The following is a 25,460-nucleotide window of genomic DNA, read 5'->3' as shown; positions in this document are numbered from 1 at the left end:
TTCATAAATAGGGTCTCACTGTACAAAGCATCATCAAATTCAGCAGAATATGTTATTTAACAGTTTATACAGCTTTATCCAGCATCAAAGGCAATAACAAACTTGAGACGGTAACTACACAAGTAAGTAGCAATACATTAGTTTTTCAGAAGAAATTAAATACTGCTCTGGGCCCTGGAACACCAGTGGTAAACAACATCTGCCACCTGTCACTTAGTCCTGGTGTCACAAAGGGGACTTCTGGTAACATTGCGTTGTAGCACAATCACGTGGCATGCAGAAATATAAGTATTTTTTCTTTAGCTGCTGATTGGCTTGGTCTGGGGAGCCATGGCCCACTTAGAGCACTGGGGTGAAGAATGAGGATGGCCATGGAGGGTGACCCCAGAAGGGAAAGAAACTGTCAGTATTTTCTGAACACACCCACATACAAGGGAGGTGTAGTCTTCAGAGCACAGTCTGTTCTGGTTAGCCTGTCCGCTGTTCCTCGAAGTAGTTGTTCCCCATTCTGCCCTCCCGACAGATTGAACGTGGGTGCAGTGCTTAACAGGTGATTCCAAATCTCGTACTGCCATAAACGGATGACCGTGCAGGTGGTAAGCGGGCCCACACTGATAACAGTATTTCTGGGCAGGAAGGAATGGAGAAAACTCCAAATAAATCCCTAGATCATCAAGACGTATTTTCACAGAGGATCTAGTTTGTTCACCAACACCCAGAGGGAAATGGAGAAAACTTAAAATCTGCCTGTATTGCAGCCTTTAGCTGTGAGGCTGTGAAACTCACTTTTCCCAAATCCTGGTATCACACCTGCAGACAATCCTTCCTCTTTTTGGTTGTCTTAGCACATACGAATCACTCTTCGAGGCCTAGCAGTATGTATCATCAAAGGCACACATGTTTCTATAGCTAAAGAGATTTTGTTCAGAATTTTCCTATGCTGCCTGCACTCTGGCATCCCTCAGGGGTGTAGCTATCAATTGTGCGGCAGGTGCAGTAGCACCAGCCACCAGGTGTGTGAAGGGCCCTCCCTCTGGACCTCAATTATGACTGTAATTAACTACCAAATGTGACATTTCCCATGATTACAGGAGGGCCCATGGTATCTTTGCTATTTCACTGGCAGTCTTTATCTTCCTAAGACATCCTTAAAGAACAATCAATGCAGGGTTCCTTACCTTCTCTTTAGCTGTCACTGACAGTGTCCCGGTTTCTGCTGGAATAAAAGCTTTTTTCTATGCTTTTCAACAAAAAATTAGAACAAGGCCTTATTGCAGCCAAACATTCACACGCTACTGATTGTCATATGCAAATGTAACTTTTACTGTCACTCATGGGTAACTCCTTACTTATTTCCTGGACCACTGAAACTCTGTGTCAGGGGAGAACCAAATGATGTATTTGGAAAATATTTGTTTCCAACTCCCTGCTCATGAAAAAACATAATGAAAAGAGTAGATGCCAGTGCTGGTTAGGTCACAACCTCTGCAAGTTCTAATCAAACTCCATCATGCAAGCCCTGCCCTAGAACACTCAAGGAAAAGAGGAAGGCCAAGAAACACCAGCCACCAAGGTATCAAGGCTGACCGCAAGGAGATGAGTTACACCTGGAGTCAGATTGAAAGGAAAGTCCAGGACAGAGATGTCTGGGAAGTCCTCGTTGATGGCCTGCACCCCAGGAGGGGTAGTAGGCATAAATATGTAAAATATTTGTAAAGTAATGGGTTATATTTGTTTCTGTTCTAGCTTATGTACAATTCTTTGGCACTCTGGGGTCACGTTTGAGCTTTAGAAAACTCTTTTTCTAAAATAAATAAAATGTGGCACAAATATACACTGCAACAAATGGCAAAGTATGTGGTGTAATACCGCACAATTTATGCATCATTACTTCACTATTTTGTCACTGTTACACATATTAATGCTGTCTAGGCACAGACTTCAACACATTATTGTCAATTTAGCACCAGAATACAGCAATCAATAACTAAAATGTTAACCTTTGCAAGGGTGTGCTACTTCCTGGCACACATGGCAACTTTTTTAGTGACTTTTTTATCGGTTTGAGCTCGAAACATTCTTTAAACAAGCATTTTCAATGCAATGGGTCTTACATTTGTTCTAGTTAGAGCTATTAGCGTTGTAAAGCAAAAAAAACATGCAGCGCGATCGCGCGATGTAAAATGCAGCACAATCGTGCTGCGTGGAAAATAAACAGATAAAGTAGTCTGGACCCCAGGCTGAAAACATCGAGCCCCGTATGTTTTTAGTACTTTACCGGTGCTGTGTAGGTGGGCTAAACACCGGAAAAGGCATGACGTATGCATGCCTTTCACAAATGAAAGCAAGCGGATTTTAAAAGGCAAGCCCACAAACCAATGTAAGTGACTGACGTGGCATGGGTGTGGTTTCAAGCCCAAAGAGAGATTACAGAATGGATGGAGCGCATTGCGCTCGCCCATAAATATATCGGAAAGTGTGGTAAATCCATAAAAATACGGAAAGCGCCACAACTGCATAATCGCACAATATCAGTGACCCTGATATCACTCATGACGTGGCATGCTGGAAGGCCGCTAGAACGGGGTTTGCCTATTTTTACAAATATAACTTGAAGCCCAAAGTAAAACAGGCATTTCTGGTGTCATTACCTCACTGGTGTTAGTGCAGAAATGTGTAACATTTCCAGATGCAAGTATTATTTACTCGACATCAATGGAGCAATCCTGACATCTTGTGGTTTATTTTGAAAATTCAGGTCAGTGTGATTATTCAGAATTTGAAGGCTTTTATAAGGATCCATTGCTCCCCTGATGTATACATTTGTGTTATAAATAGAGCTTTAAATGGAAATATAAAAGTGCTGGTACTCAGAGAAACTGCTCAGGAGAAGTGCTGGTACTCTCTCAGTAAATTAATTGAAGCAGTGCTGAGAAGTGCAGGTACTCGCTTTCAAATGAAAGAAGTGCAGGTACTCACTACAGGACAGTACATGCCCATTTAAAACAGTGATAATAAAAATTGAAAGATGCTGTGTCATATTAGCTACATGTGACATACGTTATGCACAAAAGGGAGTGCCTTAAACCTTAAAGTGAAACTTACACCACTATTTGACCATTTTACTGGACTTTTCGTCAGTTTCCCTCAAATATCAGGGACTTCCTTTAGAGTAAGGCGTCACTTACAGCAAGGTTGGCTTCACCAAATGAAACTGCATGCCTTCTAAGACAATTAGCAAATTTTAGGTAGTGCCTGCCAATGTTTAGTTTCTTCATTTCCCCTCAGCTAAAGTACAATGAAGCATTTTTTTAAAACTGAAGCACAGATTATCAACTGTGATCTGAAACTCTACCCCAGGCAATCACAAAAAACAACAGAGCACAGTCTCAATTACAAAATTAACAATCCCCCGAGCAAGTAGGAAAGCAATCTAAAAGAGATAGAAACACACATAGGTCGATATTTATACTTTTTCAGCGCCGCATTTGCATCATTTTTTGACACAAAAGTGGCACAAACTTACAAAATAAAATTGCATTTTGTAAGTTTGCGCTGCTTTTTGTAAAAAAAATGACGCTAATGCGGAGCAAAAAAAGTATAAATATGGGCCAAAGTGCTGAATTAGCCACAAATATGTAACAAGAGATTCTTTAAAAACTGAGGGGCATATTTATACTCTGTTTGCGCCGAATGTGCGTCAAAAAATAAACACTGCCCCATATTTAAACTTTGACGCCCGACCCCATGGATGTCAAAATTCCACCATGTGCGTCATTTTTTGGAAGCAGGAAACTGCCTTGCGTTAATGATATGCAAGGTGGGCGTTCCCTTCCAAAAAATGACTTTAAGGCCTGTGCGCCTTATTTACACCCCAATGTCTTTTTGACGCACAGGAGGGGGTGGGCCTTAAAAAACGGCGCACAGCCTGATGTGTGCCGTTTTTTAACGCCTGGGTCAGGGCAGGCATTAAGGGATCTGTGGCCTCGGAAGGAGTCCAGAGGTGCCCTCCCCTGCCCCCAGGGACACCCCCTGCCACCCTCGCCCACCCCTTGAGAACACCCATGGATGGGGGGACCCATCCCAGGGAACTAAAGGTAAGTTCAGGTAAGTATTTGTTTACGTTTTTTTTAAGTGGCATAGGGGGGCCTGATTTGGGCCCCCCTACATGCCACTATGCCCAATGACCATGCCCAGGGGACATAAGTCCCCCTGGGCATGGCCATTGGGCAAGGGGGCATGACTCCTGTCTTTGCTAAGACAGGAGTCATGTCAATAGGGATTGTGCATAAAATAAATGGCGCAAGTCCGGTTTGATGCCTGATTTTTGCCTCAGACCTGACTCGCACCAATTTTTGACGCACAACCCCCATTTTCTCATACGCCGGCGCTGCCTGGTGTGAGTAACGGCAAACGTCATTCCATAAATAAGGCGCCCGCATGGCGCGTTAGAATGGCGTTAGCCGGCGGTGAAATTTTTGACGCACAACTGCGTTGCCGCAGTTGTGCGTGAAAAAGTATAAACACAAAGTGTAACACAATTTCACAATAAAATTCAGGTCACCACCAAAAATTGAAAATGATCAAATCGTAGAGTTTGGCTCTTGAAGACAGATGTAATACCGAGAGAACATGTTTAAGGGAAATTACTCAAAAGAACACTGAGTAGCCCATGAGACTGCAACCATTTGTTTTCTAATATCTCCAACCTTCTTGACTGTTCTGCCATGTTACAGCGGAAATCCCATTGTCTAGAGAAAGATTTGTATTCATTACAATGCCCATATCATTTGTAAATAAAATAATCAATCAATCAAAGGATTTCTAAAGCGCATGGCTACTCGTAGAGTGTCCCACCACTGGTAATGGATTTGTAAGGTACAACATCCACTCGAAGGCATTGTGGTGGTTATTTTGGTGCAGTTTCTTATTAGCTTTCCATCTCCACACAGTACATAGGACAGTGCACTCCAACAGTTCTCCAAGTCTGCCAAGCAGCGCCAAGCCAGGGTGCTTTGGCCAATCCTAATGCTGCTCTCATGCGAGAGCAGTGTTAGGATTGGCTGCAAGGCAGTCTGAGGGCCTGTGCCTGCCAGTAGAGCCAGAAGAGAGGCACGATGGCGATGTGGCAGGTGAGGTAAGTTTCTTTTTTATATATTTATGTTGTATTTATTTTGTGCCCCCGCCCCACCGCTTTGCACCTACAGGAGCCGTCCCTCCAAAGGGGCTGAATTTCAAAACTCAGAGGACTGCAATGACTCAAAAATGGAAGCATTGATGGCCCCATTCTCTTCATTGCTACCACCAATGTGTGACTAGCTTGAGACAACAAAAGAATCTCCAGCACATAAAAGGAGTTATTTTGACTAATTAAGCGTGTAATATATTTAGGTCATGGCCAGCCTGGCGCCAGATTAATATTCTGTCCACAGTACAGGAGGAAATGGGATTCTCCAATTACCAGATGCAAGGTGCCACCAGCACACTCACCTGGTTTTGCCATTTCATTCTTGTGTTTGTAGTCAAGTTTTGAAAACGAAGGCATTCCAGTATCAAAATTGCAAGATAAAACACAGATGGACATCATTTAGGGGTCACCAGAAGTCGCAGCTGCAACCCCTGGCTTGCCCCTTGTGGCACCTGTTCCTGCCTTTGCAACCCCTGGGCTCAGAAGTGGCAAAATTAGTGTCAGGAACATAGGGACATCTAGTCCTCATGGTTGTTGGTCTGGGCTCCAGTCTCATTGTTTTCATTCAATTTTATTATTACACTACTAGTGAATAGTACTACATCATTCAATATTAGTGGAGTAAAGAATGGAATACAATTAGCTGGAATATTACCCTCCTTGCCAGCTGAGATAAGTAAAAAATACTTTTAAAATGTATGTTATGTGTGTCCTTCCAGGGAAATGTGTGTTTATGTGGGAGAGTGTGTGAATGTGTGTCTGTGTTCAAGAATGTGTGCATGTGTAAAAGTAAAGGTCAAGTGGCATGTGATGTCACTTCTGCTACCCCTGGCATTTTGGTGAATTGACGTTCAGGAAAACACAGCTGGATAAGTCCTGTAGACTCACATTTGAACTCCAGCTTATTATTGTAAATTCGATTGCATCCTTCTAATTGGCTGCTGAGCCAGTTAGTACCTAGCAAGGTGCGGAGCAGCAGGCTCCTTCCATACTGCCTGGTTGTGGAAGAGTAAATCTCGTGCTCTGCTGCAAGTTCATCATGTTTCTTACACACAGATGGACAGAGAGAAGGAACACCCCTCCTTCTGGCCAGGGCTGGAGGAAGAGCGCCATTGTCAATGCACACATGCTGGCGGGTTTTTTGGGACAGGAGACTAATTAATTTAATTCCCTATTCCCTCCATTGGATGGATGAATGTTTAAGAGTGTCCTGGTGGGTCTTGTCAGCATCACGCTGCTCTGTGCCTCCATGGTACTGACAAAGATGACTGACTGAAGAGGAGTGGACTAATGCATCCACTGTAGGGATCTGTGTTTGACCCCATCATTACAGGCTGAATTCTAGGTGGGTCTTCTCAGTCTCTAATCCTTCAGAGGTCAATAAAATCAACCCTACTGAGGTGGCCAACAATAAATATCTATTTGGCACCAGTAGTAACATAGCGCCTTGTGGGGTGCACGTGTGTTCTTCAAGTACTCCTATTATTTTATGTGTTACTATAGGAAGATCCTAGACCCAGTAATCTAGCAGTGTAATTTATTTCTCGCTCAACACATAGCCAATTTACAAAAACAATGTGGCCTGCCAGCTAGGGGCAGCCTATGTCGTTAGTGCTCGGATGCGATGAACTTTTTTATTTGATGATTTTGAAGTGTGTACAATCTACACCTCGTAGTGAATTTTCTCTAGACCTATAAACACAATAGGGACCCCGAAGATGATCGAGTGTAGATGGCTGGGAGGGTAAAACTAAAATGTGAGTCCTAACCCTATTTCCTGACAGAAAGGAAATGATGGGGATTTGGAGAATCCGTGGATTTTGGGAGGTACATCTTTCACAATCCTCTGTGAATTCAGAGATGGTTGCCCTGGGAGCTCCTGGTGCTCTGCCTGAGTTTTGTGAAGTATTCTTTGCAGAGTTGAGAAGCATTCAAATCCAGCGCAGCATTTGTAACTGTGTCACATGACTTGTAGCTGAATTTCTCCTCTCACTTGGAATCAGTGGAGACATTTAAGGATGACATTAAATGGATCCCAGTTTTGGAAGGTCCGTAAGAAGGTGGCTAAAGCCCTCGATTTTTCCTATACCCCACATTTGTGATCTACATTCAAGGATTCCTGAATAGAGGGGTATAGCGAGTGCCTTGATTTTTGCATTTCCAGCACCATGTGGGTACTGGAAATGCAGACAATCGACATTCACAGCTGTATGGTGAATACCTGCAATACGGACACTGCCATCTGCTGATCAATTATTGAAGACCCCTCTTCAGTTCACTGCACACCCCAACAGACTCCGGGGAGAGAAACAGATACACAAGACTTGGCCAAAAAGCAGAATCTGACGTAAGCAAAATTCAAAGGTCGTCTTCATTGTCATCCCCCATTGTCAACAGCGCGAGGCACAGGAGTGTGTGGAGCGAGCATTCTCTCTCGCATCTGCTCAGCTCCAGTGCCCGACTACATGCAGGCAACATTAAAATGGTTCAGCTGGTAAACTTTATCTATAACACAAGTGTAAAGAAGAGAGGGGGGCAAGACAGACAATTCTTGTGTGTGGTAGATCCACCAGGTGCAACCATAAGATGGTGTATTATGGTTGATTGCCTACAGCAGCATGGGAATGTCATTATCAATATATTTCAGATTACTATTATTATTCATATAATAATGCAAATGCTATTATTACTACTACTACTAATAATAATGATAAAATGTTTGTTTGTATAGTGCTCAAAGCCACAATCTTACAGCACCAAAGCACTGCCATATTACTTCAACAAGTGAGGAATTATTAAGAAAGCTTACACAAGAAGACCAGATTTCTTGGAAGCACCCACACCCACTGCATATGGGGTATAGTACCAGAATAATGATCACTCAATTGTGTGCTACAAAAATATCACAACAAAAATACTAACAGTCAAAATATTGACAGAGTAAGCATATATACTAGTTGGTCTAGGTTTACTATATTTATCTTCAGATATATGGTTATAGATATATCTTCAAAATACATAAATGTGGAGAATAATAACTCTATATTTACATATATACATATATACATATCTTGTTGAAATGTTGGTTGTCAATACGTTTGCTATGATATTTTTGTAGCACAATGGTTTTGTAGGTGATACTTTGCTGCACAAGGACTCCAAGAACAGCAGCATCACAACATTGGAAACCAATATATACAAGAAGAATAAGCTAAATTGTAACCCTTTTCCTGCTATGCCTGAGAATTCTGAACAAGATCTGAGTCCAGATCCGCTATGCACCCGATGTTCTCCTATCCTGAAGGGCAAATGAAGAGACTTCTCTTTGCACAGAATCCCACTGCACCCTAATATTACTCCATTGACCAAACCTGTCCATTTACAAATCCTTATAATGTAATTATCCTATGTGTCCCTTTTCTTTGTATGGCCAACTATCTTGTAACCCTCCCCCCTTTTTTGTACTGTGACCCATTGCTTTGTACTCTATAGATGCCATAGGTATGCAGAACCAAACACTGCAAATAACTCACTATTATCATTGTTAGCATAATCATCAGTATTATTATTTCCATCATTCCAAATTGTTATGGCATTTAGCTGCTATTTTCCACTTAATTGTTACTGCTAAACATATCAAACAATACACTTTGAGTATATTATTGAACACATAAAGTCGTATCAACTATAAATGAAACACAGATTCAACCTAGAAAATGCACGTGTATGATTCTCTGCTTAAAAGTAGTTCATGTTTTTTTTTAAAGTATATATTATAACCACTTGTAAACCCTTACTTTAAGGTAAAACCAGCATCTACATATTGTGTATGTGTTTGCCTGTTAGGTTAGGTTAGGGAGTGCTTAACAGCTGGAACAGTCATCAAACCTGTTCATTTGATTTTAGCCTTATCTGAGGTATATCGTAGCCAATGAAAATTGAAAAAACAGACATTGTGCACTCTTTGAAGTGTTTGAATGCTACGATAGAACACAAACGAAGCTGATAGAGATACCACAAATGGAGGCTAAAAACAATAATATATCTTTCAACACAATGCACTTTCCGGATCTATAGGCTCTTGCGCCTCTCTCAGGAATCCATGGCGTTAAGCAGCCTTTTAAGAGAGGTAGGCTTCCACCAGGGAGAGCATTAGGAGGCAGACACTGAGCCTTATTCCCCACCCTCTAATGATCCAGAAACGAGTGCCGGGCTGGCAGGGAGATGACATTGATGTTACAATCCCATAAACGTTGTGCTGCTGCATTGTATGCTCTTCACCGTTAATCCAGTAGGTATTGGGAAGGTGTCAAGCGTTCCCCGTTTGCATAATCTTTCATGCCTGCAAATCTGATTTTCAGCAAAATCGTAACTACCAGATGGTTGTACTCAAATGCCTCGCTATCATTTATTAAGTACAATTTATTACGACAGGTGATGATTTGCCAGTTCTTGCACCCGGGTAGGCATTTTTCAGATATCCTGAACCACACATACATACAGGATGTTCTTATCTGCTTGACTTCTTTTGGCTTGCGTTTTTCAGTCAGTGGTCTCGACAATCTGTAAGTCCATTGGAGGTCCTTCAAGATCTTTGCTGATGGTTGACTGCCGTACTGGTAACTTTTGCTGGACAAAGGATGCGACCAAAGGGGAGGAGAGAGTGCAACACGCAGGAGAGAGAAATGCCTGACTAAGCAGTGTCTCGAACTTTCTGGCAGCTGATTTTCGTTCAAGGGCTCAGATCTTTTACCTGAACCCTGCGGGCTGCCTACCGCCCCCTCATAGAAAATCTGGTCAGTTCCATTTTACTTGGGTGCTTGCCTGACCCAAGGTGAGTGTAAAGTGTGTAGTGTATATAGCATGTTAGATGTGGATTGTGTGCCTGGGAAACCACATGCTGCATTTGGCAGTATATAAGTCTACATAATAATGCAACTACATTAATAATAATTATACATTGCACTTTTGTGGACATTACCATTAGTAAATAATAATAGCCACCATCATCATCATCTCTTTTTACTGTAGAATTTGTACACAAACTTCACACAAAGTACATAAAATTCTATAAAAGAGCGACAGCACTGGCCATCTTCAAACTGTGGTAATAAGGTCACTTGTGTATGCCACTTTAATAGCAATTGACAGCTTTAAAAATAGTGCAAGAATGAAATTGAAATGTCTGCGTATGCATGTCGAAAATGGCGGCTGATTTGAGAAATGGTGTGACTGAGGCAAATCGACTAAACCAATTAAATCATGCAGCGGGGGCGTCAGCCTCATTTGTGGTTTCGAACGGAATAAGCCCTGCAAGGTCAGTTATTCAGATGGCTTGTCGCGCTAAACAACCAGCACACAAAAGGACTTTCAAATGCCTGTACGGATACAGAGACTTTTTCAACCACAAAATTTCAGAAAATTAAGTACGTCACCCCTGCTTACTGAGCGTGTACACATTTTCTAGTCAAATCAAGCAGAACTTTTCTTAATTGGGGTGGTATTAAATGGCACTGTTTGTACAATGGCAGCCGTTCCAATTAGTAAACATGCATTAATTACAAAAGCCAACTTGGTTATAAAAGCCATATTTTGTTAATGTGAACTAAGGCCGACTGAGCACTGAATACAATGTTGATTTCATTGAAAGAGCTAGGGATGAAACTGCGAGAACTAGTGGCATGCCAACATTGGGGAACTCCCTCCCCTCGCTAACAAACTACGTCAGCGTTTCCGACATATCAAAGCAACTGGACACGTTGTATTTCTGTCTAACACTCCTGATTCACTGTCTGACTTCAGTAAACAGATCCTAAAATGTAGCCTGGACACCGGAAACTTGCACCAACTCAGAATTAATTTTGAATGTTTTAATTATTTAAACAGTTTTATATAGTGCATATAAGTCCCGATCACAAGGCGCTTTACCTATTAACAGAAACACATAGAGAGACAGTTCTGTCTTGTAAGCATTTTATTGTTCCATGGACAAGTCCAGATTTGATGTCCATGTGTCAAGTGATTTAGATACAAGCAGGTACTTCGTGGGGACATGTATATACTAGTCAATCCTAATGTTAAATTCGTTGGCACAGAATGAACTATCCATATAGAGGCAGCATCATAAAACTGAAGCGGGTGGTAACATAATTATCACAGTGTCAGGCTAAATTGCTAATTCAGAAGGAAGGAGTGAGTAGGAGAGTGATCCCAACATGGCTGCCAGAGTTTGAGTATGGGAGTTTCTGAGCGAGAGCTATTATTTGTGTGCTATCTACTGTATGGATCGTGTGATTTTCCAGCATGGCTGCTCTCTTGAGGAATCCCCAGCTCTCTGTAGTCCATGATGGCTCCATACCTGTGAGCCACCACCTGTCTGAGTCTCCTTAACTTGTCTGGGCAGTTGGGCATCCATTTGCATTGAGGGCTCGACTCAGATGTAGTCAGCTGCATCAGAGGACGATGCTCCATCCTGAATGATTCTGTGCCCCCCTATGTTCATTAGAGTCTTTCCTGAGTTGAGCATGTAGAAAGCACAGGAATGAATGAATGAACAACAGTATTTCCTGAGCACACAGCTATTCCAAGGAGTTTCCTGGTGTTACAACAGAGAGTAAAAGAGCAGGGGCCTCTGATGTGCAAGGCTCTGAGGATGTCCAGGCTATGGATGACACTTGCAAGAGCATCATCTGCTGATGCACCCAATGGAGCAATCAGACATCGCCAAGTCCTTCTACATGCACCACACCTTCAGGGATGAAGTAAATCTTTTGTTTCAGGCACAAGTTTGCTGTCCTGGCTCAGGAGGGTGAGGTGGAGGCACAGGACTGTGATGCGGGTTTCTGAGGTTCAGGTAGGTAGGTTCTTCTGTGTCAGGGGCGAGGAGAGGAGATGCTGGTTGTTAAGACTAGAAAAGACAAATAGCACCTTGGGGATAAAATGACTAGAGGAGCCACGCAGAGGAATTCCCACTTCTCCATTACCTTCCAATATTATTGGCTGTAGGGCTCCGTGTTGTTTGGTGGTTTACCACACAACCACTATATTGATATTTGTGCTTGCATTTTGGCCCCAGAAGGAGATAGAATCTTCTAATTTTTGTGTTTTTACTAAATTTTACTGATCTGCATTTCCACCTAATATCCAACGGATGAATAAAATATTCTTTTTCAAGTATATAGATCTGAGCAGTGAGTTTTTTGAGTGTTATATAGTATCTCGCATCTAAACCCTCTATCCCCTCCTGAAAAAAGCCCTGACTGCTCCCTTTGTAGAGTCAAGCGGACCAAGAAGGTAAATACAGGGTTATTTACAGAGTTTGGCTAATGTAGGACATCTCTTACCATTTAATGCATGTCCTGTCTGCCCTATTTAGAGTATATGCACAGGTATTCACTCTAATGAGGGCACAGGTGTCGACCCCAGATTTATCACAAACACTGCCCAGTAGCTACTGATTCCCCAAGATTAGAAGAAAACCTTTCACTGAGTTCAATAATTACGCAGTTGCCTTTCTACACTGTTTCTTATAAGCTTGAAGTAGTCACACTAAGAATCACTAAACTGCATATACTTTTGAAACCTAAATCTGTCTTCTTATCATGCCTCAAATTATTTTGATGTGATTTGTCTGCTTTAATGGTAGAGTCCTCACATTAGGAAGAGTGTACCACTCAACATGATGAATACTGATATACAAGAATTTCGAGGACAGAATATCGAGGGAAGGTAAATCCATGTACGGAAGTAAGAATTGCTGTTCCTAACTTCACCTCCCAATACCTTGAATATATATGTCCCATAAATATATATATATATATATATATATATATATATATATATATATATATATATACGTATATATATATATATATATGTGTGTAGTTAGGTATAGAAAATCTAGACTTACTTGGTATTTTTTAAATATTTTGTCCTCGATATCTAACACCCTCGATAATCTGACTTCGATAAAGTATGTACACCATTATGAAGAGGCCATTTCAGCATTATGACAAATTAAATGGACTTTGTAAAGTAGGCATAGCGTGGCAAGATGTATAACCTGTGAATTTTAAGAAAGTAAATTCTGCACCTGGTTTGAATGAAAATAACACGCTGGAGATTCCTTATAGATCAAAGGCAGGTTTCCACAGAGCTATTCTTCTGTTAGAAAAATCATTAAAAAAATATGACACCACTACAGCGGACAGCACTTTGCAGAGCAAAAAACATCTCTCCATATGGAAGTGATCCTGAAAGCTTTGTTTTAAATCTTGATCTTGTGTCATAACATTTTTATTACAGCTATGAATGTGCACTCTGGTGACCACAGTTTGTACTTAATAATGCCCTGGTGCCCGTGGTGATTTGTTTAAAAAAGTGCATGCAGAAGCCAAATGTTTTTCTAAGGAACTGCCACTGCTGAATGCCATGGTTGCCCAATTCCAAGGTTAGAGTTGGCCTTTCTTACTCCACCCTACACTCCTTGTCCCTTTATCTCACTCTTTCATGTAAGTTCTTTTCACTTATGTTTGATCCCTTTGCCATTGTTTTCCTGTGTTTCCCTTCTGCCATTTTCCCCTTTAGTCCTTTCTCTCTATGGCTTTCAAAGAAGGTCTGATGATGAAAAATAAGTCCTGGTCCCAAAATGAGTACTGCCTGCCACCACCAGGAAGCACCTGCACAAATCAGGCACTGTTCGTTGCTACCTGGTGAGTTTAATTGTTAGGAAAATACAGCTACGTCTCTTTCCTCCTTCCCGCCTGTGTGCTCGAGTGGCATACAAGGGCAACCATTGCAAATTCCAGGTGTTAAAGAGAAAACAATGTTCTAAAATAGCCAATGTTCTTCGGTGCTGCTGAGAGAAGACATATTGGTGACATCACCACACTAGACTTAATAGCTAAAGACACCCTGAAGAAGGAGCTTATCAAGTGTAAGTGCTTTTTTTAAGCTCCACGTGAGGCTGGGGAAGGGGCGTGGTCTTGTGCTGCCTTCACATAAGAACTGCGTCACCACTTCCAGCTGCAGAGCTCTTTGTTGCGGCATGCCAGCCTCCTCTTTCATTATGCATGGCAGTGCTAAAAATAGATACTGATTTAAACTGCAGAGGGGATGGGGGCTGGATAATGTCAGCAGAGCCTATTGATACTAACACAATTCATCCTTTCAAAAAACTCCCACGATAAACTGCTTTGTAAGTGGAGCTTTAAAGCCATGCCTTGCAGCTTTTACAAGCTCAGCTTTGCCAATTACTGTTCCTCCCTCTGTGGCTGTCCTTAATGAAGCGGGAACCTGCTGCCAAGGGAGCTATTTATAGAAACAAAACACAGGGTACCACATGCATGTATGACTGGTACACACTGGTCAAATTAGGTAGATGGTTTTCTCTGAAGGGCCTATCCATTAAGCAGAACCATGTGTTAGTGCCAGACCTGCCAACTTCAGAAAAAACGTCACAGTGTGAGATGGGGCGGGGTTTTGGATGGGGCGTGGCCTCATGCAGAGAAGCACGTAAGCGGCACCTTTGCCCCACCCCAGCTTGCTGAGGCTGCTGCTGATGTCCTGGGGTGTTTTCACACACTCATTAATGGGCATCGGCAGTTAAAAGACTCCAAAAACGAGCTGAAAACCACTGTTTACAGTCGTTTTCAGCTCATTTTCCCTGCCACGTGTGATATTGGCTCTTCACTGGGAGACCGTGTGAGGGGAGCCAATATCGTGTGTCACGCGGGGTCTGCAGTGTGCTGCTTACTATAGCTGACAAACAAGAGGGCACTGTTCACAGTGCACTGGTGGCCGGGGTGCTTAATCTGTAATGGAATAAGTGCTGGTGCCCAAAGTTCTGCTCAGGAACCCATAGTCGGTGTTTTTAGACGTCGGCTGCATAGAAAGGCTGCCTATTCTTGAATTTACCTCACTGTTCTTCCATTCACTGTCAGATACTCCATATTCCTTTATCTCACTCAGTGCTTAATTTGTAAATACAAAGGTGCTGGTGCCCAAAGCCCTCATCTTAAACACGCGGCTGCTGCAATTACGTGTGCGAACATGGAATGCTGAGGCAGCGTAATCCTGAAGCCATCTCGGACCTCGTAAAATCTCAAATCCATTTAAAGCCACTCCCTGCCCCTTCAGCTCACCCCTGCAGCTTTCTACTTTTTATCATTGTGACGCTTTTTCGTTTTCCTCTTCCTCCGTCTTTCCCAAATGTGTCTTTTGCTCGCAGCAAATGCTTGAGGTAGAAGACTAAGCGCCGGCCCTCAAAAATAAGGGCCGGTGCTCAGCACCGGAAACAACAAGCACAAATTAAGCACTGATCGCACTCCTGCAGGTTCCTGCTTTCCCCCTTTGCAGCTTTTTTCCCATCTTTCTCTTCTTTCTTGTTTGTGTGTTTTATCCTCTTTTGATCGCGGTCAATGTCTGATGAGGAAAAATAAGTGCTGGTCCTCAAACATGAGTGCCAGTGGGCCCCACCGGCAGCGACTGGACACCACCAGCTGATATTAAGCACTGGCTATCCAGAGCATTGTTCCTGGTGCTGTCTGGACTATTTGCATAAAGTTAGTGGTACATGCATGAAGGGTAATGCAGGAAGGAATGGAAAACTGTCAACTAACCTAGATCTGCTGTTATTTAAACATGAAAGTACTCTTATGTTTCACATCAAAGGATATGCCCTCAATGATACCCGACCAGGCAATGGTGTGACGCAAATTGATGGGCCCCTATAGAATGTGAGGCATGTCCCACGTTTCATTGGCCTTGGGCTGAATGATGGCCCTTGAAAGGCTGAGGAGCCCCCTTGTGCAGCATGGGTCTATGCTATGATCCGGTCACCTTGGCTTACAAAAGTCACCGACCCCATTGGAAACACGGTGTGCCTTGGTGGAACAATCGACCTTAACCCTGAAGGTGCCACCACAATACTGGCATGAATGCAGGGTTATCCAGAAGAAGCACTGCCAAGTTGCATACAGTGAACATGTAGAGACATTCACATGGCAGTAAAAGCTCAAAATACAAACATAAGTGGCACAAACTGCTGCTAGAGTCCGATAACTGATTGTAGGGGCCATGCATAATGCAGCAGGAAGAATGCTGCTAATGACAACATGAACAACATGAACTACCATGACACATAAATTCACCAACACTCCAACCAGTAGTGGAGGCTTACCCTCTGTAATCATGTCTCAGACCTGCCACTGCAGTGTCTGTGTGTGCAGGTTTGACTGTAACTTCGACTTGGCAGGTGTACCCACTTGACAGGCCTAAACCTTTCCTTTTCTTACATGTAAGGCACCCCTAAGGTAGGCCCTAGGTAGCCCCAAGGGCAGGGTGCAGTGTATGGTTAAGGTAGAACATATAATAATGCGTTTTATATGTCCTGACAGTGAAATATTGCTAAATTCGTTTTTCACTGTTGCAAGGCCTGCCCCTCTCATAGGTTAACATGGGGGCTACCTTTAAATCTTATTAAGTATAGATTCTCTTTGGGAGCGGATGGACATGTGGAGTTTGGAGTCACTAAGCTCACAATTTAAAAATACACTTTTTAGTAAAGTTGATTTTAAGATTGTACGTTTGAAAATGCCACTTTTATAAAGTAGGCATTTTCTTGCTTAATCAATTCTGTGACTCTGCCTGTTTGTGGATTCCCTGTCTGGGTCAATTTGACAGTTGGGCTGCTCACACCTCTCCTCTAGACAGTGACACAAAGGGGACTGGGGTGTAGCCTGCATATCTTGATTAGCCATATGTGCTGGAAGGGAGGGGAGGAGTGGTCACTCACACCTGAAAGGACTGTGCCTGCCCTCACACAATGCCATCTCCGACCCCCTGGTGAGTGTCTGGGGCCTGGCCTGGACAAGGAGGGATCTTGCAAACACTTGAGACTTTGCTTTGAAGTTTGCAAACTTTAAAGGCAGGACTGGGTATAAGAAGCAGACCCAAAACCCCAGACTTTTAGAATCTTTCGGGAATCAAGAGAAACCTCTGCCCAGGAGAAGAGCTGAAGGAGGAGTACTGTCCCTTTGCTGTGTTGCTTTGCTGGACTTGCCTGCAGTTGCTGCTTCTGCCTGAAAAGAGTGCAAAGGGTGAACTTTGCTGTGTGTCCTGCTTGAGAAAATTCTCCAAGGACTTGGAGTAGAGCTTGCCTCCTGTTGTAAGTCTCAGGGACACCAAAGACTTCAGTTTCCTCGACCTGCAGCACTGGGAACTGTGTGTTTTGTGCTGTCCAAGAGGAGAAACCACTGCAATGCCGCCAACGATGCCGCTGGCCTGCACTGTGGCCACACGGAGATGCATTGCCCTGCTTCGCACTGCGACCCTGGTCTCACCGACGCCATCATCAGACGACTTCACTGAGCCGCTGCTCGCACCGCGACCTGTGGGCCCCGCACTCCGCCATCACCTGCTCACACCGCAGCCTGGGCATCCCCGACATCGCTCCTGCTGACACCGGCGCTGCTGCCTGCACCGTGGCCTGTGGACACCGCTCGTGAGGAGCACGAAGCACCGTCCCGTCCCGAAGCCCCGGTCCACCGACACTAGCACCATCGGCTCCAGTGTCATCACCAGGCATCCTTGCCTGCACCGTGGCCTGTGGACACCGCTCGTGAGGGTCACAAAGCACCGTCCCATCCCGCACCGCTGGCTTAGGCCTACAGACGACAGCGCTTCCACAACAACGAAGCCGCTGCCTGCACTGTGACCTGTGGACACCGCACATTGCACCGCCCCGCTTCACACCGCAGCCCTGGTCTCGCCGACGCCGCTGGATGCCGTCACCGAGCCGTTGCCTGCACCGTGACCTGTGGGCACCACACGTCGCATCGTCCCACTTCGCACCACAGCCCGGACGCCATCTCCGCCAGCGCACCTGATTTCATCAGCCCGGAGTTTGATCCCCGAGGTGCGTGACTTCAAGGGCCCGACGACTACTGCACCGACTCCGGAACCGATGCCAGCGACGCCGCTCACCAGAGCTCACCGCCAGGATCACGACGCCCTGTGAATCCAAGGTACTGTTTGTGGGTCTTCCCGACACCACAGCTGGCCTTCGACGCCGAGGCCAGCCTGAACTTTTGGTTTTGTTGTTCACGACGTCGTGATAGCCCCAGGTGGAGTTATTGACTTCAAGGAACTGTATTGTTAAGTACATCTTGCAGCATTCATATTTTTTTTACTGTATGTTGGATTTTTTATCGTATTTGGTCTTGTTTTATATAGATAAATATTGGCTATTTTTCTAAAACTGGTGTGGTGTCCTTTTGTAGTGTTTTCACCTATTACTGTGTGTTATGTGCAAATACTTTACACATTGCTTCTGAGATAAGCCTGACTGCTCGTGCCAAGCCACCAAGAGGGTGAGCAGGGGTTATCTGAGCAGGTATTTCCCTTATCCTGACTAGAGTGAGGGTCCCTACTTGGACAGGGTGCAAACCGACTGCCAACTGGGGACCCCATTTCTAACAGAGGTAAAGTGCTCTGATGCCCTACAGTGGAATGAGTGACACTACAAAACTAATTAAATGCATCTACGAGAGAGTTGTTATGGAGACTTGAGGGGCATTGTTAAAGGGTGGTAGTGAGGGAATCCGTGATGAAGGTGGTCTTTGGGGGACGCCAACAATCACTGTCACACAGGCTGCCGCCAGCGTTAAGGCTGGCCCTGATTCAAGTTTTCATATACAAATTATTGATTTCATGTTGTTTTTCTACCTAGTTCAATGTAAGCTATCCGAAAGCTAAACGCAAGGCTATCACCCAAAGTCCAGGACTGTCACAGTGCTACTAATCGCCTAGAGAGTTAGTCACCCGTCTGTTCCATCGGATGTTTGATTTTAACTTAAATGGTTCAAGATTACATAGAAATATAAATCTATTGAATCACATCAGGAAAAGGTAAATGGCTTTGGCTGGTGCCAGGATCTAAACCTTTGGAGTATTGCATTAAGAACTAGCTGTATGACATAAACTCTGAGTCTCATACAATGTGTGCAATGTAGAGATTTGGGAAAATGGGACTGAAAGGAGCATCGACTGCAGTTGTATGCTATGCTTCTGGCACATGTGCCAAGGTCTCTTCTCCTGTCATCATATGGCTCCTTGTGTCCCACTGCGAAGTGGACATGGCTTACCTATTCAGGCTATCTTGTCTCTTTTGGAACTGGACCATACTAATTTAATTGGCTTGGTCAGTGCGTGTGATAGTGAATGAGCAACAAACTGATGGACAAGAATGTGGCCCAGAAAAATGATCAGTGAATTAGAATAAATCAAGCATTCCATTCATCTCTTCTATGTGCTTTCAAGTAGCCTTCGAACCACCTCATCCACCAAAAGACACAGGGTACCTTAATCAATGCCATGCCCATGTGCTACCCCAAAAGCCGTGAAGGACTCATTGGTACCTTCAACCACTGGACAATGCTCCTGGCCCACTGATGAAGCCAAATTCCAGGGCAGAACCAGGACAGAGTTACTCCAATTCATCCCTAAACACAACAAACCACTATGACCCAACAGAACTGTTCCTACTGTAGACCCAGGGGATATTGATGCTCTACCAGGGGACTTTCATCCCAAGGCTGTTAAGACTTTAGCTAGACAAATCATGCCCCAACAGTAAACCATACCAAAACCAAGTGGCCTACCTCAGAGCTCTCAGTCACTTACTGCCCAACCTAAAAGAACAATAGTGCATAATAACCTCAAAGCGTGTGCCATAGAATCATTCTCCAAGGAGGCCACTTCTATCATTAGCCTGTGTTGCCTACTCCACAGCTGCAGATTGGTGGTAAATTATCACATTAAATTTCAGACATTACAATCTATAGGGCTTGAACCTCATAATTTTGACTGAGACCTGGCTCATTGAAACTTCTCAACAAATTATGGACCTGGTTATGCCACCAAATGACCCCATTATCTGCCTTGATGGAGAGGGCTAAACAGGATGTTGTGTCACAGTAATCTATAAAAACACTATTCTCTGTTGACAACTGGTATCCAATGACCTCTACACTTATATGTGCCTTATTGTGGAATTTCCATCCAAAGCCAAAAAGAACACTAGAGTTAGCATCATCTTTCAGGCACCAGGGAACATCAACTTTTTATTTTTGATACACAATTTTTATTCATTTTTCAATCTGCAAGGATGTCACACACTGTTTTGGTCATGTAAAAGGTACAAGTAAGAAGTAATACAGAGTCAGACTTGCAAAGTACAGTAGAATAAGCACATTGAGTGATAAGGCATCTCACAAAGAGCATTACATCGACAGGTTCTGGTCCAAGCGTCCACCCGATTTCCCCCAGATCCTTTCATGTTTAGAGGGACAACCTCTTTCCTCAAGCACCAGCTTCTCCTGTTGCGTGCACCATTCCACCCTACGCTGCCATTGCAATGGCGTAGGGGACTCAGGACTCTTCCAATGTGCTGCAATGTCTTGCTTGGCCACCATGATAGCCATTCCCACAAATGCCAGATCAGCCCTCGATATCCCTGCGCCCTCCAGGACCCCCAGCTACAACATCAACGGTGAAAGGCTCACCTCCCAGCCCAGTACCTCCAATTACCCTCCGACGACAGCAACCCTATAACTCTGGATTGCAGGGCACAACCAGACCATATGATAAAAGTCAGCAGGGGCCTGAGAACACCAGGGACAGGTAAGACTTGGGAGGAGACCTGCCTGGTGCATTCGGTCCAGAGAGGTATGCACAGTAGAGGTAGTAGTTCTGCACCAGGCTCAGCCTAAAGGAGATTGTTATGACTCAAGGGGCCATCAGTGCATCTTGCAAATCCTCATCTTCTAAAGGTCTCAGCCAACCCTCCCACCGGGTCCTAAGTTGGTGCAGTGTGCCAGGGGCATTGATGATCAAGGTACGATAGATCTGGGAAACACCTCACTTCCCCAGCGTGCCCATGAGTAGTTTGGCTTCTCATGGTATGTGGGTGTGTAGTGCATGCCGTAGTTGCAAGTATTTGTAGAACTGCACAGAGAAGAGTGTGTATGCATCCTGAAGCTCCTGAAAGGAGCACGTGTCCCAGTCTATACATCACCCAATTGCGTAATGCTGATGGTATCCCACCCCACAAAGCCCTCTAGCGCACCCACCTCACGAAGCCACACTGCATGCCACATGTGAGTTTGGAGCGTGAATTTAGGAACCCATTTAGTGTGGCAGAGCGCCGCTCTCCAAGCAAAGAAGACCACTCAAATCAATGTTTTTTTATCTAACGTTTAAGAAATCCATCATAACTTAAATTATTTTAACTAACAGCGACCATGTATTTATTAGTGACTTTAATGTACACTGGGGTAACCCTACTGATGCTTTATGCTCTCTTTTTCATTCTTTCTTACTTTCTGTACTTCATTCAGTACTGCCTCTGAACCCACACACATCAAAGGCAGAGACGCAGCTCGCATTGGTGCAGCAGGTGCAGTGCGCTGGGGCGCAGAACCCTGTGGGCCCTTTTGCCCCTCAAAACTGTTGTTGTTTACTACCTTAACAGCAGTCAATGGAGCCATTTACCTTGCTTGCAGCAGGGTCGATGGTGTCCTTGCTACAATACTGATCAAAGGAGCGCACTAGACTTTAATATTGCTCAGAAGGAGAGCATTTTGGTGGGGGATCAAATCCCTGTGAGCTGGTCTTATTATTACAAAATGTCCCTCACCCATTTACAAAGATGGTAAACCTCTGGCATCCCAAAACACCCAAAACATTGGTTTGAAGTATCAAAAATATCAACATCAACCTATTTCCCGTGAATCTCTCTTCCAGTGTCACCCACCAGTTTTCCCCCTCAAATACTCGTAACACCTCTACGCTCTGCACAACTGTGCTGCATGCCTATGCCCTGTGTATATTGCATAGTGTTCTCTGCAAAGAGCTCAGAAGCTCTAGTGCCTTATACTGAAAAAAGTATTGCCAGGTGTATGCCAGGATATAGATGACAAAAGTATTGTCTAACACAAATTTGGTGACCTAGATATTGTTGACAAAAATATCACTCCACTGCATATAGATTTTGTAATGTTAACTTAGTGTAGCAAAGATTTTGTAAATGATATTTAAGTCATTGCATTTTTGTCAGAAGATATTTAGACAACAGTTTTCTGGTACCCTACCTACTAGGGGTGGCTGATAACCTTAAAAAGTTGTGGGGCGAGCAAAGTTGCCCACCACTTCCCAAAAAAGAAAAGAAAACATTTGCTCCCTCCAAAAGCCTTCAATAAAGCGCCCCCTCCCTCAAAAGCCCAAGATAAAATACCCCCTCCCTCCAAAAGCCTATAATAAAACAACCCATCCCTCCAAAACCCCATGTTGAATTAAAATAAAAGGTACTTACTGACCGGAACACCTCCTCCTCAGTGTTCTGCAAACTGCAGCCTACTGTGGTGCTCCTGTGACCAATCCAGACACTGCTCTGATGCTGTTAACCAGCATCAGAGAAGTGCCTGGACTGGATGGAGTGGGCAGGCTGGAAGCTCCTTCAGGCCCTTTAGGCCTGTGCTTGGACTCAACCCAGCTGTCTTAAGGCAGCTGAGCGGAGAGATTCAAAGTGCACATGTCACTTTGGCCGGCGTAAAACAGCCGGCCAAAATGACATGCGCACTTTGGAACATCCAGCCAGCCACTGCTCCAGTACTCTGCTGCCAGTCGGCAGCAGAGGACACACCCCCATGACATTTGCCTCGGGGCACTGCAGGTCGCACATCGGGGGAAACAATAAAATGGCAATTAAATTGTTTCATTGCCATTTTATGTTTGTCATGAATGCCCTCAAGGAGAAACCTCTGCTGAAACCTCCTTGCCACTAGTTGAACAGTGGTAGTGAATATGATACAGGTTTCCAGCACTTCCGCTGGTTGCCATTTCCCTGAAGCTTTCACAGATGATTATCAATCCTTGTGCTAGCTACACTGTAGACACATTCCTTTGGAAATATGTGCAAGTCTGAACCCTCTATCTTGATTTGTGGCAAAATCTAAGTATATTCTTTCTGTTCTGCTTGGGTTGTGAGCTTTGGAATCCACTGTACCTTTTGCTAGGAAGAGCCACCACCTTTGTCCTTTTGAATACATCAATTGGTCCCGTTATGTGCCACGCCACAAAGATCACAGTTCTGGAGTCTGCTAAGGACAGTGGCATGGATCACAGTGGCAAAGGATGCTGACGTATCGGCTAGCATATCGGGCCTCATCAGTGGCGCCATCCACTCCTGGCATCAAATCATCCAGTAATGACCAGGCCAGTGCCACATGGTGAAGGAAACAATCCTGAACTGGCTGAAAAAGAATGACGGCAGGATAAATCCAATGGCAGATCGAACCGTAAGGCTTTCATGGCAGTCGCTTCCGAAAGAACAGGATTTACATTTTTGCCATTGCAACCATAAAGGCATGTTGCTCAGTTTTTGTATCGCAAGCTCCTTGTTCATTATGATGGTTCCCTTTCACTTATCTTTCGTTTCATAATGTCTGCTTGCTTGCATGTAGGACATTTATTAAGGCTGCACAGATATGTAACACTTGATCTTTCCAGACAGAGCAGATGTTTTTACTTTCAACCTGAAGCTTCTGTTTTGTTGAGGCAATGACTTGGTCTCCTGGGGCAGAGCTTTCAGCGAGAGTCGACTGCAAAATCTATAGAATATGTAATTAATATCATAATATTCATTAGGCTTGGTGTGTTATTATTCTCACTCTAAGTTCTGGGCAACGATGTGTGTGCCAAGGCCGGGGAAATCTTCCGGAATAAACTAAGGGGCATATTTAAAACAAAGTGGCGCATCGGTCCCGATATGCCACTTTGCTTGCGCGCCCCTGCCCCATCTAACAACACCCTGGTTGCCCAATATTTACAATATGGTGCATCATGGCGGTTGTTAGGATAATAGTGCCAAAAAATGTTATGCCAATGTGGCGCTTTGCTGCACTAGCATCAGAAATATTGACGATAGTGCAGCAAAGCACAGGGAGGCCCATTGATTAAAATGGGTGCATCATCTTAATGCCTGCTCTGAGCAGGCGTTACAAATGACAGACAAAATGGCTTAGGGAAATGTTGTTAATTTCAATGTGCCATTTTTTCAGGCCTCCCTGTGTCGGAATGCCCCCCTTGCATACATTATGCCTGGCGCAGGCATAATGTCCCACAAGGGTTTACAAAGTGGCGCAGCACATTGCAAGCATTGCACCAATTTGTAAATACAGCACGGAAGAAAGTCCTCCTTACCTCCGCCTCAGCATTAAAAACAAATGACGCTAGGGCAGTGCAAGGTGATGCTAGGTTCTTATAAATCTGACCCTTAGTACTGAAATCTCATAACTGGCTAAATTCCAAACCATTATCCTTGGACTTCCTTCATTGTCTGTTTGGTTCTAAATATACAACTACAAGACCCACAATGCAAGGGGGGACCAGAAAATAAGGATGTTTTATTTAAACTAAGGTAGACAGCTGAGAAACATTGTTGCTACTTTGCTTCCTGGAGTGCACCACAACACATGCTTTAAGACCTACCTTTGGAATTATTATGTGGATGGAAGGGAAGTAAAATGAACTCTAGGGTTTCACAAATACAAATAGCCTGAACATGTCAGTTATAATCACAAGAGCTATGTCTAGTCGCTACAGCGGCGATGCTATCAATCATGTATGACACAAAATGCAATAGAAATCACTTTTGTGAATTATCCATGGGGTAGTAAGTCAACATATCACCTGATGCCCCTGTAGCTATTTGTGTGCACTGTGTATATAGCAGATAGGCAGATCTTGCCATCATGTGGAAGAGTCTGGGCAACCAACCAATGTGTCCACATATAAGAACAACATGTAATCTACATTGGGCTATATCATGTGTGGCACACTCTTGATATCCACAAAAGTACTCCTTTTAAAACCCCGCTTTGGTTCGTGTTCCAATTTGTGTGGCATCTACAGAGACTTTGATAGGGGCATGCCAGTGGCTGCAGGGGCATAAACGACCCCAACATTAGGACCTTGTCCCATTGAGCAGCATTCCAAAGGAAAGAGGGGGATGGTTCCCAAAAACATAAGGCCAGCATTGATTTCACTCCAGGAGGGATGGTGTGTGGGTTGAAAGGTGTGCACATATCCCCACCCCATGTCACCCTACTCCCTTTATTAATACCATGCATTCATTTTTAGGTCTGGGCGTGGCCAATATTGCATTAATATCAATGTACGGTATTCCACAGTGAGACCTCAAAAAGTGCATAGC

At 44.0% G+C, this 25,460-nt stretch overlaps 1 protein-coding gene across 28 annotated transcripts in view; it reads right to left on the bottom strand.

Moving 5' to 3' along the window:
* Nucleotides 1-25,460, bottom strand: part of ANK2 (ankyrin 2) — a 1,630,948-nt gene that overhangs the window by 867,071 nt on the left and 738,417 nt on the right. The window lies entirely within an intron of this gene.

Source organism: Pleurodeles waltl, chromosome 1_2 (genome assembly GCF_031143425.1).
Source record: "Pleurodeles waltl isolate 20211129_DDA chromosome 1_2, aPleWal1.hap1.20221129, whole genome shotgun sequence".
NCBI lineage: Eukaryota > Metazoa > Chordata > Amphibia > Caudata > Salamandridae > Pleurodeles > Pleurodeles waltl.
The sequence above is the reverse complement of the archived record's forward strand: the minus strand, read 5'-3'. Positions and strand labels throughout refer to the sequence as shown.